Genomic DNA, 10,525 nt, shown 5'->3' with positions numbered 1-10,525 from the left:
AAAATAATAAAAGCTATTATTTCTTGACTATTAATGTAACTCAGATGCTTCCATTTTATTTGAATATTGCTTTTTGTTTCCTCTATTAAGTAGTGCTTAAAAACCACAACTTCAGTCAATCAGTAAACAGGATCATTACTTCTAAGTGTTTCAGATTCTAAATCAAGGGTTTCATTAAATTTTCCTAGCAGAATAATGCATATAGATGAGGATGTCAAATTGCAAATAACCTGTATTAGAATAGCGTTTACAGTGCTTATGGTAAGTAATCAACATTATTGACTTAGCTCAGGGATTTAAAATGCTGAAAAACACTAACAGAATAAATTGATTGGAAGACTAGAGAAGTACATCACTGTGTTAAAGATTTGAAATGAAAGTGAAATGCATTATGTGATTTTGTAGTTTAAAGTACATGTACATATATAGATATGCACGTAGATGGGTAATGTGGGCATTATTGATTTGAATTCCCCATTGGGAACAAAGGGAGAATGCCTACTTTTGCTTCAATGGCAATGTTCATATTCATTATCAATATGATAAAATACAAATTGGTGGCTCTGTTATACACATTTAATGCCCCTATGGAACTTTTTTTTTTCCATTAGTAGCTAATGGCTACTCCTATTTACCTTTTATAACTCCAAATGCTCATTCTATCTTTTTTCCTATGATTATCAGATTTCAGCAGGAAATGATTTTGCTAAAAATGAAAATATCTTACTTAATTTTAAAGATGATAGAGCCTGTATCTGTAAACATGACTTTGATCTATGCCTTCCATGATGTATCAGTCTTCTGAAAAAAAGTCTAGTTGAGAATTCACAAAATAAAAGTAAAATTTGCTGCAAGTAGCAATAGTAAGGAAAAAGTCTGCTGCAAATATTAAACTGAATCAGCTCACTCTCAGAATAGTTTGTATTTTTAAAATATATACATAAAGTGAGCATTTCATTTCCACTATTAAAAATCTTTTTATTGTGATAAACAAATATATCCATTGAATTGCTTTTCTCTTCTCCATAGCATTGGTTTATTTTTAGGATGGCTTTCAACTACTAAGTTGAATTTATTTTAAAGAAAGAAGAGTACAAAAACTCTTATTAATTTATTTTAATTAAATCCATTAGAATAATCCCTGAGGAGAAAACAATTAAACATTAAATAAGAAACCATAAAAAATCAAGTTCATTTCCTCTTTGCATTTCAGTTCCCTGAGTCATCCCTTTTTCTCGAAATAAAGCCTCTACGTTTTGTATATTCTGCAAGTGAAATAACATAATTTTAAATAAGGTTATAATACTAATACTTAATATTATTGCACATTGAATGTATACCAGACACTATTCTAACCACTTAATGTGCTCATTTAATTCTCCCAAGTTTATGAGGTAGGAGTTTATTAGTCTCCTTTTGCATTAAGAAGTTTCAAAGGATACCAGATATAAAATAAAGAGACAAACCAAAGAGGAGAGAAAATATTTGCAAATCCACAGTGAAATAGCACTTCATATCCACAGTGATGATCATAATCAAAAACACAGGTAAGGGGCTGACACTGTGGTGAAGAGGGTAAAGTCACCACCTGCAGTGCTGGCATCCGATATGGGCGCCAGTTCAAGTGCCGGCTGCTCCACTTCTGATCCAGCTCTCCCACACAGGAGACCTGGAAGAAGCTCCTGGCTCCTGGCTTCGGATCGGTGCTGCTCTGGCCGTTGTGGCCGTTTAGGGGTGAACCAATGGAAGGAAAACCTTTCTCTCTGTCTCTCTCTCTCGTTGTCTAACTCTGTCAAATAAATAAATAAATAAATAAAAAGGTTTTTTTAAAAAAAAGACTGAGGGGATACAGAGCAACTGCCACTTACAAGGCTTCTTGTTGACACAATGAAAATGATCTAAAAATTGATTGTGGTAATGTTTGCATGGCTATGTAAATGTATGAAAAACTGTTGACTTCTAAATTTAAATGAGCAAACAGGTGTTTTAAATATATCTGAATAAAATTCCTAGCTTTATAAAGACATTAAGGAAGGACTAGAGAGCTTAAACGACTTGCATTGGCTATCAGGAAGTGGTAATTCTGACATAAACCTCCACCGCCTGGCTCTTGAGTGCACAGATGCAGTCACCAAGCTTACAAACTCTGCTCATTGTAGTTTTGCTCTCCAATGTGATGGCTGATTCCATTGAATCAATATTTTGTTTAGAAGGCCACCCTCCAAACTGACTGCAAATGAAAGCTTTCTGAATAAACATAGATGGATGGTCATTTCTATAATTAAAAAAAAAAATGGTATTTAAGCATGGTGAATAGCAATGTTGATCAACTCATTTCAAGATACCAGTTTGCCCAGATTGTTAACAAATCAGGACTACCTGCGAAGAATGGACCATATCTAATTACTAACAAGAAAATCCCTATAGATATTTAGAGTTTGCTTTTTTTAATACCTCAGCCCAATAGCTGCAGTTACCATCTCAACATATTTCTTCTTCTTGGGGGAAAAAAGGCAAATATCAGACTTTTTTTTGTTATTTTGGTTATTTTTTTCCTTTTCATTTAGTATTTTGTTGAAGATTTGTAGAATTTCAGAGTGGATTCATAGAACTTTAAAGCTAAAGAAATTGAGATAATCTAGTAAAATTGTACAAGTACAAAAATTGCTAAGGAGGACAGTCATTTATCCAGTCACTAGGCAGGACAAATCATTTATGAAGTCACTAGATTCAACAGAAAGTAAAATTAAAATCATCACCAACATATTCACAACAATAACAACAGAAATAATCTTCACTTGTTGAAAACATATTTTGGATACAGCAGTTCACTCACATACCTTACCTGATTTAACCCTGAAAGTGACCCATACAGTGTAGAAACTATCATTATCTCCATTGTATAGACAAGAAAAGTGAAGCTTACAAAAGTTCAAAAATCACCAAAATCATAGGGTTGCAAGAGGCATATCTGGAACTTTGTGATTTATTCTGGAACACTTTACTATACCGTAATCACAATGAATTCAGCAATCTTGTACTTTTATTAATAACCTGGTAGAGCTAGCATGTTATTCAGAAACACTGTGACTGAAATTTGGAAATAAATGTGTTCATATTACATTTATTATGCTCATCTATTATACTTCTATTTCATGAAATAAAATACAATTGAAACATAAAAGAAAATTTATCATCATAAAATAATTAATTAGCCAGAATTCGGGCTTGACAAGATACTGTGACAGATTTGAACCTTCAGCCCTAAATATATAATGGCAATAAACTGTTTTCTCATCCTGATACATAAATAAGGCAGATTTATACTAGAGAAGTGCACTTGCAGTAAATAATTGACAGTTAATTTAATATCTTCTCTGAAGTTATTGGTGAACCTTATTATAAAGACTTTGTGTCCAAAATAGATAGAATCATCTGGTATCAAAACAGACACTTTACAGACCCAAAGATAAATTCATCATCATTCACAACATCAAGACCTCTGCATAGGAAACACAAAAGTGTTGATGCTTTTATAAGTGTGTCTGTAGTTCCCTTAAAATGAGGTCTGTCTAGTTACCCAACATTCCTTGCTGCCTGTCCATTCCTCTGCCTGGAATGATTTCTTTTTTATCTGCCCCATACTCCTCCGAATAGCTGTGCCTTTGAGATGCCACTCCAACTCCAACTCCTGAGGGCCTGTTATGAACGCTAGCTTATAATTGGTTCTGCCCTGCCACAATTTCAAAGGTAATTGGCTAGAGTCAACAACAGTCATACTACGACTTACATACTGATCATATGTTACTGCTCATATATTTTATTGACTTGACGCTTTCCCATTTACTTTTTTCTCCACCCAAATGATCATATACATCCTCTGAAGAAGAACCCTGAATTTGTATTGGCTTGTCAGCTAAACATTACCAAGAAAGTTACATATGCACACTAGAGGACCTTATAGACTACACATACCATGAACAAAGACAAAAAATCACTGTTTCACTTGCTTCTTTTTATTTTACTCTACCATCCACAGGCCTCGTGGGATGTGTCCTGTAATTCCTGATTTGTCATCAGGCTGCAAATCCCTCTGCTTCAGGAATTGATCACAGCCATTTTGATTGAAAAGTCCCATCTACTATAGTCTACTATGACATATTATACCAAGAAAATGATATTTGTATGGTTATTGTTCCCCTTGAGAGATGCAATCTATTCACTTACATTAGTATTGATAACATTTTTATATTTATTAACCATGATTCATAAATCTTGACTTGGGAAAAAGCAGCTCTCCCCTTAAAGAGATATCTAAACTGGTCCTCTGTGAGTACGTGTGAGTGTGTGTGTGTGTGTGTGTGAGAGAGAGAGAGAAATGCTGATGGTCCAAACTGGTTATTTTGAAAAGTGAAGTAACTTCTGGATCCACAGAAGTTCTGTCTTACACAGGTAAGTACAAAACAGTGATGTAATCCTCCTATTCCTTATATTCATAAGTGGGAAAAGAGCCTTGTCTGCCCATTTGATTGTTCTTCACTTTATCCCTAGTAGTATTAGGCTTTCCGTTCATTTCTGTTGGGATTGAAGTTCTTCCTTCTCCTGCTGCAGGCTGGTTGGGGAATATGCTCCATGAAGCAGCAACTCAGAGCCCATTTCTTGTCTCATGTCATTGCTGCTGCTGCAGATGCTCACAGGAGCTGCACCTTGGGTAGCACACATTGTGGTTATAGACATCGCAAAAAGATCACTACCGCACAGCAAGAGCATCCCTCTATGCATATCCTGCAAGGCATCCCAGTAGACATAATCTGGCATGACCACTGGTGGGAGCCTCCTGTTAACAATAATGGCCCCACCCAAGTCTATACTGGGTGGAGTTCTTGCCATAAGACCTGTTCAGACATGGCCAGTAGCTAGCACAACATTCAGTTGGGTTTTCTATTCTTCTTCCTGCTACATAACTTTACATGTTTTGCTTAGTATCTTTAAAATCACTAATCTCAAAATTTTATATGCTATATAGAATTTGATTAGCGTTAAATGCCGAAAGTCAAAACAACAACAACAACAACAAAACTTGATACTTAAGAAGCTCAGAAGTTCTGATTTCATTAGATTTCCACCAAGAAGGATTTTGTGCTCCTTCTGAAGAACAAATTTAGGGAAAAATAAAAGAAATATTAGGTAGATTGTTTCCCTCTAGGAATTTTTAATATTGCTTTATGGAAATAGGAAAGTATAAAATTTGAAAATGCAATATAGTTTCACCACTTAAGTTCTCCAAGTTCATAATATTTTATCCAAAGAGATCAGAAAAACAAATGTTTCAAAGGTAACCACAATATTCATTTGAAGGCAACATCTGGCTCAAATGGCCATGACATTATTTATCTACCTAGCGTGAATGTTCAAACATTTTATTTCAGAAATAATTATTGTAATTTTGATTTCAGGGTATTGTCCTACTCCTCACTGTTGATGTGGTATAAGACACGGGGTATGCACAGCATTACTTTTCTCAGGACAAAATTCTAAGTTATGAAAGCACTTCTGGCCCAAAAGCCTTTGTATAAAGAACATAAGTCAACAGATACATAGCTGAATAACTGTCTTAGCTTAGGAACTTTGCCTAAAGTATATGCAGATGTACTCACTAATATGACCACACAATTGAAACAAGAAGGGAAGAGTGAGAAGAAAAAAATAAAATCATGTTAAATTTTAGGCTATATTCATCGTTGAACTGTGTAGGATAAAATTAAAAGCCTTGTACATGAACAGAACTAGGGTATTGGCTAAATATGTTCAGGCACATCTGCGGAAGGGTGTAGGTAGCCATAAAAATAACACTATGGTAGAGTATTTGGTGACATGAAAAATGTTCACAGTACATTAACAAAAAAAGCAGGTCACCAACCATTTGAATGAAAGAAAAGTTTCATAAACTTCAAAGGTAGAAATTAATATAAGCAAATATGCATCAATGGTCTAATGGTTGCTTCTGAATGATGGAGTTTTCAAACGTTTTTTTTATTTTCTATCCTTTGGGTTTCCTTCACTTTCCTTTCATCATAACATTTTATTGACTCTGTATTTTTAAGCTTTTCTTTTGCTTGTTAAGTCTGTGGGAACATGAAAAAAAAATCTGTACAAACACTTGAAAGAAAAGCAGATGATAACTGAGCATCAAGTGTTGAATGATCTCATGCCTGCCCTTGCTGTCCCTATGAAGATCAGAACAGTGGTTGTCTATCGGAGTATGTAGGAGTTCATGTCACGAAAAGTGAATCACACAGAAAAACAGACATTTTAGCATTTATGGGCTGTGCTTTGTATACAAAGATGATGTTTTTGATTGCCTGACACTGAGGGAACATCACTATTCTTCCATGGCTGCAATTACCCAATTTGGGAAATGAACCAGACACCACAGCCTCATCCAGGTGACAGTTTAGACTTTAAGTGCTGTGGCTGCCATTTTTCTTTCGGCTCCTACTGCAGGCAGCAAAGCAGTAATGTACAATCCTCCACTCTCATTCTTTCCAGTGGGGTAAGGCCTTTCACTAAGCAGTCTTTTACATTAGCAATGTGAAGTAAATAACATTACTCCTACTCAGTACACTCTATATGACATCACCTTCATTGCTGTAGGACAATACTTTCTAAGTATATAAAAGCCTATATGATCGAAGTGCTGCTTAATGAGAAACATTTTTACAGTGAGAGCAAGCATCAATGTGGCCATCTTGGAGAATTCACATGGAACTTTGAAAGCCAATATAAAGTAAAACATTGATCTAAACTGCCTATTACCTGTAATCACCAACTCATATAATTCATATGCAGGATAATTTCTTCTACATTGGGGGTTGATGATAAAGATCATATGGTGTTAATCTATCACCAATACCAATTACATGCCTTTAAGTATACATAATTTCACTCACTTTTTTTTTTTAAATCCAAAGCATAAAGCCTTGCCCTGTCCTGGGAGAGTGAACATTCTACTTGCAAAATAAATAAATAAATATCCATAACTAGAAGTCAAATCCCAATACAAAAGTTCAAAATAATGTATATTAAGAGATATTCCAAGGCTGCACATAATTAAATACCAAACACAAATATTTTTAAGTCAGAGTATTGACATTTCCTGGGTTTGGAAATGCATAATAGAAGTCAATGAAGGAGGCAGGGCTAAGAATGACACAGAATTGCAAATAGGCCTTGAAAAAGTTCAGGACGTGAGTAGGGTCAGAAGTACTTTCCTATGGGTCAAGATGCAGTGGAGTCAAGAACAAGGATGATAGAAGAGCTAGCATTTCCTGGGAGGTGACTCTGTTCCATGCATCATCTCAGTTAATCTTGTAAACACCTTTTGAGATTGGCCCTAAGATGAACCTGTGCACCAACTCCTTGCCTAAGGTGGCCTCCCTACCATTACCCTGTCTGCCTCTCTCCATCAAAGTTGGTCTGACTCATTTTCTTCATGACATTTTCATTACCAAAAATTATATATAACTTATTAGTTTATTTAATACTTTTCTGCAAGCTCCAGGAGGGTTCTGTCTTATTCAACTGAAGTATGTTTAATGTCTAAAATAATTCCTGGACCAGAGTCACACACAGAGGATACTCAAGGATGGAATCACCACTTGTACAGATAACAAGCCTATTGTCAGTCATATGAGGGTAAGCAGAAGCCCAATGCCACGTAGTCAGGATTTGATCCCAGAGCCCTCTTTATCCCACACCACATGTCACACTATTCTCCCACCAAGCATTAGGAAATAACATGCAGATCATTTTTGAAGCTGGGGTTTTTATTTTATTTCTTTATTGCTTATTGTGTCTGTATAGTAGGGAATAACATTATGATGGAAGTTTAGTGTTAGACTCCAAGGACATTGATTTTTGGGCTAAGATTTCTTAATCATGTTATGGTAAGGCAGTCTAGAATGTGAGCAGATTTAGGGACAATTAATATTATCTGTTATTATATTGTAGAGACTGGAATGCAGTTTGCATCTCAGGAGAACCCAGACAATTACAGGGATTTGTGACACTAACACCCATGGTGTAAGCACAGCAGATACCCTGAGATTCTTAGGCCTGGAGGTTGGAAAGCAGTGACCATCCTGACAGAAATGGGCACTCTAGACATGGGACAGAACAATGGCTTGGGAGTTTCTGACAGAGAAATCTAGAAGGGGGTCTAGGGAGGATAGCAATTAAACTTCCACATGCACAGGTGAAGTGACAGAGAACCAAACTGAAATTCTCAGCTAGAAACAAGAGGCAGTAGGATCCTGAATTTCTGAAGGCCAAGATTGAAAATGTGGTATTCAAGTATTATTCAGATGAAGAGGAAATTTGTAGGGGCAAGCACTTGGCATAACAGTTAAGCCACCAAGTGGTCCATTCCACATCCTATATTGGAGTATCTCGGCTTGAGTTCTGGCTCCAGTTCTACCTCCAACTTCCTGCCAATGCAGACCCTGGGAGACAGCAATGATGGCTCAAGTACTCAGGTCCTCACCACCCCTGTGGGAGACCTGCATTGATTTCTCAGCTCCCAGCTTATTAATCACCCAGTCCTGGCCTCTGTGTGTATTTGGGAGACAACGAACCCCATCTATGAGCACATTGGCTACGCCACTCTGCTCCGAGAAAAAGTCTCCAGGAGGCTGAGCAGGTCCAAAAACGAGTCCAGGAAAACGAGCATCACAAGTGAAGAGCACCCGGGCATGGAGAAGATCTCCTGCCTGGTCCGAAGGGCCACCCTCACACACAATGACAACCACTTCAACTATGAGAAGACACACAACTTTAAGGTGCACACTTTCTGAGGCCCACACTGGTGTGAATACTGTGCCAACTTCATGTGGGGGCTCATTGCCCAGGGGGTCCGGTACTCAGACTGTGGGCTGAATGTGCACAAGCAGTGCTCCAAGCAGGTGCCCAACGACTGCCAGCCCGACCTCAAGAGGATCAAGAAGGTGTACTGTTGTGACCTGACCACGCTCGTGAAGGCGCACAACACGCAGAGACCCAGGGTGGTGGACATGTGCATCTAGGAGATTGAAGCGAGAGGATTAACGTCAGAAGGAAGTTACAGTCTCAGGGTTCACTGAGCACATTGAGGATGTCAAGATGGCATTTGACAGAGATGGAGAAAAGGTAGACATATCTGCCAACATCTACCCAGACATCAACATCATCACTGGAGCCATGAAACTCTGCTTCCGAGACCTGCCCATCCCTGTCATCACATCACCTATTCCAAATTCACAGAGGCAGCAAAAATCTCCAGTGCAGACGAGAGGCTGGAAGCCGTCCACGAAGTGCTGATGCTGCTGCCACCTGTCCACTACGAGACCCTGCAATACCTGATGATCCACCTCAAGAAGGTCACCCTGAACGAGAAGGACAATTTCATGAACGCGGAAAACCTGGGGATCATTTTCGGGCCCACGCTGATGAGGCCGCCCGAGGACAACACCCTCACCACCCTGCACGACATGCGGTACCAGATGTTGATTGTGCAGATTTTGATAGAAAACGAAGATGTTCTGTCCTAAGCCACCAGGGACAGGAGCTCAAGGGGCCCCCGTCCCTTCTAAGTTGATTCAGCTAAAGGAATAAAAACATTTCTCGCACTTGATTTGTCTTTGCACTCTCTGTGTCTGTCTGTCTCTGCCTCTGTCTCTGTCTCTTACTCCTTTCTCTCTCTCTAGTTGTCTGCCTCTTAAATGAATAAAATAAAGGTGTTTTTTTTTTTAAGTTGTAGATGTGAAAGTAGATGTAACACCTAAATTTACAGGAACAGTACCAAGAGACCAAAAAACTAAGAGCTAAATCATGGGATAGGTGCACGCAGGTGAGGCAAAGGAAGACAGTGGTACCTTGTGAAAAATCACAGAGGGAATGCAACTTAACCCCATCATCTAATTTTATGTAAAAAGGCTTTACAACATTTCTCTTGGAGCATAATATTGCAGGTCTTTCTTTTTACATCCAAACTTCAGCTTCTCAGAAGGTAAACTGTGGAAGACATCTAGGTTCTCTTGCCCTTTGTCATGTTGTTATCAAATGGTGACTACTTTGGCATACAACTGTGTGTTGGTTACTATTAGGACACTGTTTAAAGTCTTCTGTCTGGTTAAATATCATATATTCACCAAAATTTCCAAAAAACACAATGATTAAAAGAAAACTGTGCAAGCTGCAGTAAGTTCTCCTGATTATCATTAACCATATGTGCTGCATTTTGAAACTATTTTAATAGATAGTCAGTGTCAACAGACTGTAATTCTCCAGCAAGGTATAAAGTAGGCCTTAAAACTACTTCCAAACTATCATCCAGGATGATGTATAAAGCATTTCACATAATAGCAGACTAAGTATCATAAAATATTAGTCAAGCACTAACATAGTCATTAATACTCCTCTTTAACAAAAGACAATTTCACAGCCTCATTTACCAACTGGAATATCCCAAGTCTACTTCATAATTAAGCTT

General features: G+C 37.6%; 1 pseudogene; it reads left to right on the top strand.

Moving 5' to 3' along the window:
* The first annotated feature begins 6,175 nt into the window (after positions 1–6,175).
* Positions 6,176–9,584, top strand: LOC133774330 (beta-chimaerin-like; annotated as a pseudogene).
* The last annotated feature ends 941 nt before the right edge of the window (positions 9,585–10,525 follow it).

The sequence above is a fragment of the Lepus europaeus genome, chromosome 15 (genome assembly GCF_033115175.1).
Source record: "Lepus europaeus isolate LE1 chromosome 15, mLepTim1.pri, whole genome shotgun sequence".
In the NCBI taxonomy this organism is placed as follows: Eukaryota; Metazoa; Chordata; class Mammalia; order Lagomorpha; family Leporidae; genus Lepus; species Lepus europaeus.
This window is presented reverse-complemented; position numbering and strand designations above follow the sequence as displayed.